Raw genomic sequence first — 8,499 nt, 5'->3', positions numbered from 1 at the left:
AGTATATTTGTGGGAGTTCTTGTGAGGACTGTCAAGATACTGTGACTAGGTTTTGTGTGGATCGCATTAAAGAAGACCTTTAACCCTTCATTTTCTCAGTAGTCAGGTTCGTTTTCCTGTTACCTGTGTGCAGTTTCGCACTTTGCACCATTTCACTGCAGGGGGTGTGTATGTTTTGGGTCAGTACATGCACTTCTTGCCTCTAGTATCCGGTAACTTAGCATCTGGCGGCAGAGGATAAATAAGTCCTGCAACAAGCCTGAAAACGTCTATCCACATATATCTTTGAGTAGGTGCTGGAATAATGCACTTTTTAATAAACCAATGACTCAATCAACATGGTCAACCTTCTTTTGACATTGTAGAAGAAGATGTCAGGTGTGGTGGTACCAGAACAACTAATAGAAAACTGTAAAAACGTACAACAAGACATTCATGGACAAGATCCAAGAACCTGGAATGCTACTTGAAGAGCAGACCCCAGGAGAGGGCCTGCGTGAAACACACTGAATGTGGGAACCTTGGACTAACAGGAGGGCTAAATCCGCACTGACAAAGAGCAGCTGGTGGTTCAAAAGTCACTCATCACTTTTGAGGAGGATGTCATTGTAAAAGAAGATGAAGGATGACCAAATCCAATCATCAGATGCAATAATCATGGAGGTTCGTGAGAAAAAGAATATAGAGATGCATATTAATTGCAATCCATACAGCAAATCTTAAAGAAAAAAAACTTGTGTCAACAAAATGGCCCACTTACATGTACTGTATACATTTGTTTGTGTAAACCAACTCTTCTACTTCTGAACCGCTACACACAAAAGGGTGAAAATTTGTAAAAACATGTATCCCTACTGTGTTGCCTGTGCTATTATTTGTCTGACAAATACACCCTGTGTGCTCTAAACGCGCTGTTATTAAAGTAATTCAGTTTGACCCATCATGTCGGATTGGATTGAAATTTCTCACACAGCTCAATGCGCTCTACGAAACATATACTTTAACTTTTGGGTGTTTGGTTGCACACCTTTAGGGGACTGACAACCACATCTATACAATTGGCGCATGATTGGTTGGAAAACATAGCAGCTAAGGCTACGTTCACACTCCAGGGTCTGATGCCCAATTTGGATTTTTTTTGTGAAAATATGATTTTTTATTTGGTTGTTTACACTACAAAAAAAGTGTGACTTATCAATGTGAGCGCAAAGCATCCGGGAAGTGATGCGCGTGCGCAAAAGCACGTCACACATTTCCGTGTGTTTACAAAAGTCAAGATTGCTGCAGTGTGTGCGCTTCTTACATTTTACATTTTGTGCAACGGGAGTCCATATTGTCTTAACCAAATGATTCCCAGATTATGAAGAAAGACGGCAAGAATTTTGGCGTGGTTCGTGGAGAACTTGCTGCGATGTTGCGTGGGTGGCAGGACTGGTGGGACATTGCCATTAACAATGGGACGGCATTGCACAAGAATTTTTGCCCACATCGGTGAGTCTCGCACGCGAAACCACGCCTTTTGAAGACGTGTAGGTCGGATATATGCGACCTGACCGTTCAGACTGCAGTAGATTGAATACATATCTACATATGAAAGATTAAAAAAAAAAAAAGGAATTGTGTACAGGTCACATTTGAATTGACCTGCAGTATGAACGTAGCCTAATTGTCTATAAGTCAGTCACTAGACCATTTGTTTAGTGATTCTAAAACTTTGAGGAACTTCTTTCACTGCATTTCTTCTAAAGCTTTTGACACCGATATTGTACTGCTAAGTTGAAACAGGGATGTGGTCTTACCCAGACTGGGAACACTGGGAAAAACCATACTAATCGTGGGAATTTCAAACTACCAACAACTGTATGAGGGAACCAAAATGCTAGTCCCATAACTCCTAAAATAGGTAATGAATACAATTTGGGAGAGTATTGGATTGCTCGTAGTGAGAACGTCTATGCCGTATTTAAAATGCACAAGGCTTAAGTCCATAAATGGCCATGTAATCCATTAAATAAAACTGGTCAGAGTAAAAGTTGCCAACAACTCCCAGCAAAATTCATTCATTCATCAGCATAGTCAGTAATACAACAATGTGTTGTGCACTGATTTAGGTGTTCAACTATAATTCTGACAGCATTATGGATCGCTGGCCGCAGAGGTTTTCAATCAACCCAATAGTGTGAGAGGAAAAGGTGTGTCCAAACTGTCACTGACAAATGCAGAGCGTAAGACCTCTGAGGGTTACTGGGGAGAGAAAAGGGTCAAAATGACATGTAATGAAAATTGGAAGATAAAGAGATGGATGAAGCCGGACTGCAGTCTGAGGAGGGGAACGGTCAGAGATAAGTCACGTTAAGACAAGCTGGGAGACAAGAGTTTGGGGAGTGCGAGAAGGACAAAGCCAGCTTGGAGGAGGCCGATTTTGTGACAAAGCCAAAAAGTCAAGGTGTGAAAGTGTTGTCGCGCAAGATCAGTCTGTGGGATGCGGTCGTCCACAGGAAATAAGCAATAACAAAGAGGAGAAATGAGAAACAGTGAGAAGGCCATATGCTCAGCCTGGCTCACTATTTCCCTCCACAGACCACAGATAGATAAATAGCAGACATTATTAGTTTACAGAAGAATGTGGTTGCATGAAGCAAGAACAAGAACGTAACTATTGTCTGCCTGATTTTTAGGATTGCTCAATTTGTTGAGAGCATGTTGGAGCTCTGTGCAAGCCAGCAGTAGTGTGGTTTGAATCTTTAAAAACAGCGCGTCAGCATGGGATCTGGTGTGGGTCAAAAAATGTTTTTGTCTTCAACAAGATGCGTTTGAATATTACGTATTTCAGTATGATGAAACAGTTTATATTAACAATCAGCTAAAGGTAATTATTTCTAACATACAAAAAAAAAATTCCCAAATGGTTAGAGGCAGATAAGCAAAAGCATATTAGAAAAAAATAATAATGACAATAAAAATGATGTCACATACAAGATATTTCTGTCAGAAAAACAAAATGCATAAATCTGTCCACAGTGGAAAATTGGAACAGTCGTTAAGTAGAAATCAAGGTTCGACACAATTCACGATTCATCCAATACAGGCAACAGTGTCCAAAATTTGAAAGCAAGGCAAAAAAAAAAAGGTTATAACCAAGTGGAAGAGAAATCTATCAAAAGCCTTGTATGAGTGACCAAAGTCATTATAGCAGCAAAAAAATGTCCCAAGAACATTGAAAAGATGCAGGAGGGGAAAGGAAGTGTTTTTCCAGGTGCAACACATTACTGGAGGGACACAATTAAAGGTTGAGAGGCAGTGACAGGAGCCATGTGTGACACTTATTATTAAGCATTCAACAAGCCAAACTTCCTATATTAACTCCATGATGCACTAGATGATCACATTGCGTGTGGTTGCTGAAAAGCTGAAGCAAAACTGAAATGCTTTGGAAAGGTACGAAAATCGAAATTTAGAATGAACATAGGAGTTTGTAAGCTGAAGCTTGACTGAAATGCTGTGGAAATATGCTAAAAAAAATAGTCAAACAGTCTACTGTCTTCTCAGTTAAACCATAGCCCCTAATTAGGCGACAGACGGTGGTGATAGAGGACAGTTACATCAATCTGTAATAGAATTTTATGCGACATTATGAATGCATAAATGTCACTTGAACCTACAACCTTTGGGTTGGGAACTAAGCACACTTACTATGTAAGCCGTGCTACTGCTGTAGATTCAGCATGTATGTAAAATCCAATTTTTGTCTGTCAGCATCAGACAAAAGTAAGTCACACTATGTCAGAAGGGGTTATACTTATAAAGTTATACTATATTCAGGAAATTTGGTTTGGAAACAATTCAATGTATTCAACTGGATGGCCTGAAAGTAACGGGTGCACTTTTTGACCTACTCAAAAGAAGACTTTCCTCGTACTCATTTATTCTCGACACTGTCTGCCTTCACATCGTGCACCTCTAGTTCGACCAGAACCAGCTGTTGATGGGCTCTTTCACCGAGTTCCTCAGAAGTCCTCCTCCCGGAACTTCACAGCCAAACTCGCACCACCGCTATCGAGCTCAGAGTGTGACCAGCCCTTCACAACGTTGATAAGGTTCAGTCACTCCAGACTTATCTGCTCCCTCGTCAACTATTTAGTCTACTGACTAAAATATAATGACTAGTCTGCAGAATGTACATACATTATTACATTGTTTTATTTACTGCCATTCCTTAAAAGGCCTGTAAACGCAACTTGAACATAATCCTGAACTTTATCCATAATAACCCTTATCATCGCTGTGTCGTCTCAGTCGGAATGTGGGCTGTTTGTGTTGCTTAAAAAACACTGCCGTAAAGCTATGCCAATGCTGCTAAGTGGTATGTATTCTTGTTTTTAATTAGATATATTTTTCAAAAAACTTTCTTAGCAGTTTATCAGCCTTTAACACACGGATAGCCTCAACCGAGAAGCCCAGACTTCCTTCTCCAGCTCCCCCGGCGGATCCTCAGGCTAGTTGAGAGACATAGTCTCTCCATCACAGCGCATGTTAAAATTATTGTTTTGCACATTGGGAACCGTAGCTCCCAAATCCCGGCAGCACTCATGCAGCCACTTTAGGCTAGACTCAAAGTGCTGTACGCTTTTGTGAGATACAGATAATAATTGAAACAATACAATCATACAAGTGAACAAATAAGTAAACCACTTCAAATGTAAAACAACAATATGATTATTCCATTAACTTTAATGGCATCGTTTGGTAGCCTCTAAGCATCGCTGTATGCAGCTGTTTTTACGATGACATGACATGACGACGTAGCAACATTTTTCATAGAAAAATATTGACAGAAAGACTAGAGAGCAACAGTGGAGAAAAAAAAAATAGAGTTAATATAAAATGTCACTGGAACAATTCAGCAAACAACTGAAGTGTACTTGTCTACTACGGACATGACTGACAACCAAATCACATGTCCCCAGCCACTCAATCCCCTATTGATTTAACCTGTCAAATAAGCCGTAGCCTTCAACGGATGAAGTGATTTTCATGCCAGAATTCGAAGCATGAAACACCCTAATGAATATCTTTCACACCAGACAGGCTAATGCTCTTGGCCTGTATGTCATCAACCTGTCAACCCCTTACTGACTATAAACTTCTTAACTATGGCGCAATAGTTTGGTCTTTTGGGTCGGCCTCAAACACAGCAGGGTTGTTCACAGCCGCCTCTGTTATCACTCTGCCGCCACTCTCCTCACACCTGCACAGCAGCATAATATTTGCCTTGTCTTTCTTCGGCATGTGGCGTGGTCGTGTTTTCTGAACGTATGTCTGACTTTAAGGATGACTTCCATTCTCCCCTTCGCGACAGTTTCATCGTCAAATGGAAACTTCAGTGTGGAGGATGCAGATTGGCGAATACCAATGCAATATATCCATTTTATCCCGTGCTTTGAACCCTGCGGCTTATACAGTGATGTGGCTAATTTATGGTTATGTTCTAATCTTGCAACATCTCGTATGCTTGAGAACATTCATTTTGTGCTTGATGCACACACCCTCATCGCGGTAAACACATGAAGAAATTCATATGATGCAGCTTTCAAGTTAAAAGCGATCAGGCTAGTAACTTTTGCTCGAGTCTGGATCTTGACGGTGTTGAGCAGTGTCAAAACGTCCACTATCTGCAACAGGTTTTGAAAGGAGAGGACAGCACAATCTGCCTCAAAGCGAAAGTGACCCTGAGAGCGACAACGAAAGAGCGAGAGAATGGCAAAGTGTGAATGAATGCTGTTCAATTCCGATACTGAAAAAGAAGACTTTCGTGGTTTTAGTGTGGAAGAGGTTTTGGTTTGGTTTGGTTTGGTTTAGTTTATTTGAACATGAAGGTTACAATGGAATACATCTCGTGAATCATTTTTTGACAGTTCCACATGTCCAAAAGGAGTAGGAAGAAGCAAAGCTTATTTAATCCTACCCCCCATCCATTCTACATCTACTACAGTACATGTAGTTCACTTCCTGGATTCCATGTCATGTTTTCAGTGATAGTCAGGATAACACATAATAGATAACGGTGAGATAACCCTCCCCCCAAAAAAAGAGACAACATTCATAATAATGATAATAATGACAATACTAAATAAATAAATAAATAAATAAGAACAAAGCTTTTTTTTTTTTTCCCTTTCCTTTTTTTTTTTTTTTTTTTAAACACAACAAAGAAAATTATAAAAAATAAATAAATAAATAAATAAATAGAAATAAATAAATAAAACATAAAATTTAATTAAATAAATAAAAAATAAAATAAAATAAAATAGAAAATAAAAAAATAAATAAATAAGATAAAATAACAAACCTGACAGAACAATCAGGACTCTTCTGCCTTGTATTTAGCAAACATCAACTGCTTGTATTGTTTTTTGAATTTGCTCATCTCTGTACATTGTTTGAGTTCTTTACTCAATCCGTTCCATAATTTAATTCCACACACGGAAATGCTGTGGGTTTTCAGCGTTGTTCTCGCATATAAATGTTTTAGGTTTAATTTTCCTCTAAGATCATATTTCTCCTCTCTGATTGAGAAATACTTAATTAGGTTTTTGGGTAACGCGTTATTATTAACTTTATACATTATTCTAGCGGTTTGAAAGTGTACTAAATCTGCAAATTTTAATATCTGTGATTTTAAAAATAAAGGGTTTGTATGTTCTCTATACTTGGCATTATGAATTATCCTCACAGATCTTTTTTGCAGTACAGTGAGTGAGTGAAGATTGCTTTTGTAATTATTTCCCCATATCTCCACACAATACGTTAGATATGGAAATACTAAGGAACAGTACAGAGTGTGGAGTGATTTTTGATCAAGAAGATATTTTGCTTTATTCAATATAGAGATATTTCTCGCCACCTTTTGCTGTATATATTTAATATGAGATTTCCAACTCATTTTTTCATCTATTATAACCCCAAGGAATTTATATTCTTCCACTTTTTCAATATCCGTTCCATTAATTTGTATTTGGTCGTACGTATCCTTTCTACTATTACCAAATAACATTATTTTAGTTTTACTTAAATTCAGAGATAATCTATTCTTGTCAAACCATGACTTTAATATGACCATTTCATCCTTGACCTTTTTAATGAGTTCTTGTGTGCTTTCACCAGAACAGAAAGCGGTGGTATCATCGGCGAATAAGACCAATTTTAAGTTGTTAGTTACTTTGCAAATGTCGTTAATGTACAAGTTAAACAGTTTTGGTCCCAGTATGGACCCCTGTGGTACTCCACACGTATTGTGTAGACTCCCAGATGTATATTCTCCTAGCTTTACAAATTGTTTCCTCTTTGCTAGGTAGCTTTTAACCCAATTTAAGACTAAACCTCTAATTCCGTACCTTTCTAATTTTGAAATTAAAATAGTGTGATTAATTGTATCGAAAGCTTTTGTCAGATCCATGAATACTGCAGCTGCGCATCTTCTGTTGTCTATGGCAGTAGTGATTTCCTCCGTGATTTCCATCAGTGCCATAGAAGTTGAAATGTTGGCTCTGTAACCATATTGACTACTTGCCAATAATTCATTCTTATTAATAAATTTGTCCAACCTATTATTAAATAGCTTCTCCACAATTTTCGAGAATTGTGGTAACAAGGAAACTGGTCGATAATTTGTAAATTGGTGTTTGTCTCCTTTTTTGAAAATTGGAACCACCTTGGCTGTTTTCATTTTGCTTGGAAATATTCCAGTCTGAAATGATAAGTTACTAATATATGTTAACGGGTCTGCGATCTCATTGATGACCCTTTTAATTGTTTCCATTTCGATTCCATGACAATCAGTTGATGTTTTTGCCTTAAAATGGTTAACAATGTCAGTGATCTCCTTTTTGGTTACAGCAGTGAGAAACATAGAATTAAGATTCCTATCGATAATATCAATCCCTTCATCAATTGTGTCTTGTTTTGGAAATTCCTCTTCCAGTTTTTGTCCAATATTTACAAAATATTCATTAAACATTTCAGCTACCGCATTCATGTCATTCCTGTAAGTGTTTCCAACCATGAAATAGGGAGGATAGTCTGCTTTCTTAACGTTGTTCTTTATAATACTATTTAAGATGCCCCAAGTTGCTCTCATGTTATTTTTGTTCTTATTTAGTACGTGACTATAATATTCCCTCTTACACACTCTCAAGATAGTTGTCAACTTGTTTTTGTATGTCTTATACTTTTGTTCTGCTTCTTTAGTCTGTTGAATGATAAATGGGGAAGATGACAACATGAGTTTGCATGAGTTCACCAGCCATGTGACATGCACTGTTCAGCACTGTTTGGAAAAAAAGCGTTGATTTAATTAAAAGTTAAAAAAGTCTTTGTGTGCAACATCATCATGTGTACTAAACATCCCGTGTTACAACGTGGACACCTGCGGCTTTTTTTGTCTTTAAATTCAGTTTGTGTTTTAATGCCAGGTATTTTAAGATATTACAAATTCAAACA

The sequence above is a fragment of the Dunckerocampus dactyliophorus genome, chromosome 20, assembly GCF_027744805.1.
Source record: "Dunckerocampus dactyliophorus isolate RoL2022-P2 chromosome 20, RoL_Ddac_1.1, whole genome shotgun sequence".
NCBI lineage: Eukaryota > Metazoa > Chordata > Actinopteri > Syngnathiformes > Syngnathidae > Dunckerocampus > Dunckerocampus dactyliophorus.
The sequence above is the reverse complement of the archived record's forward strand: the minus strand, read 5'-3'. Positions refer to the sequence as shown.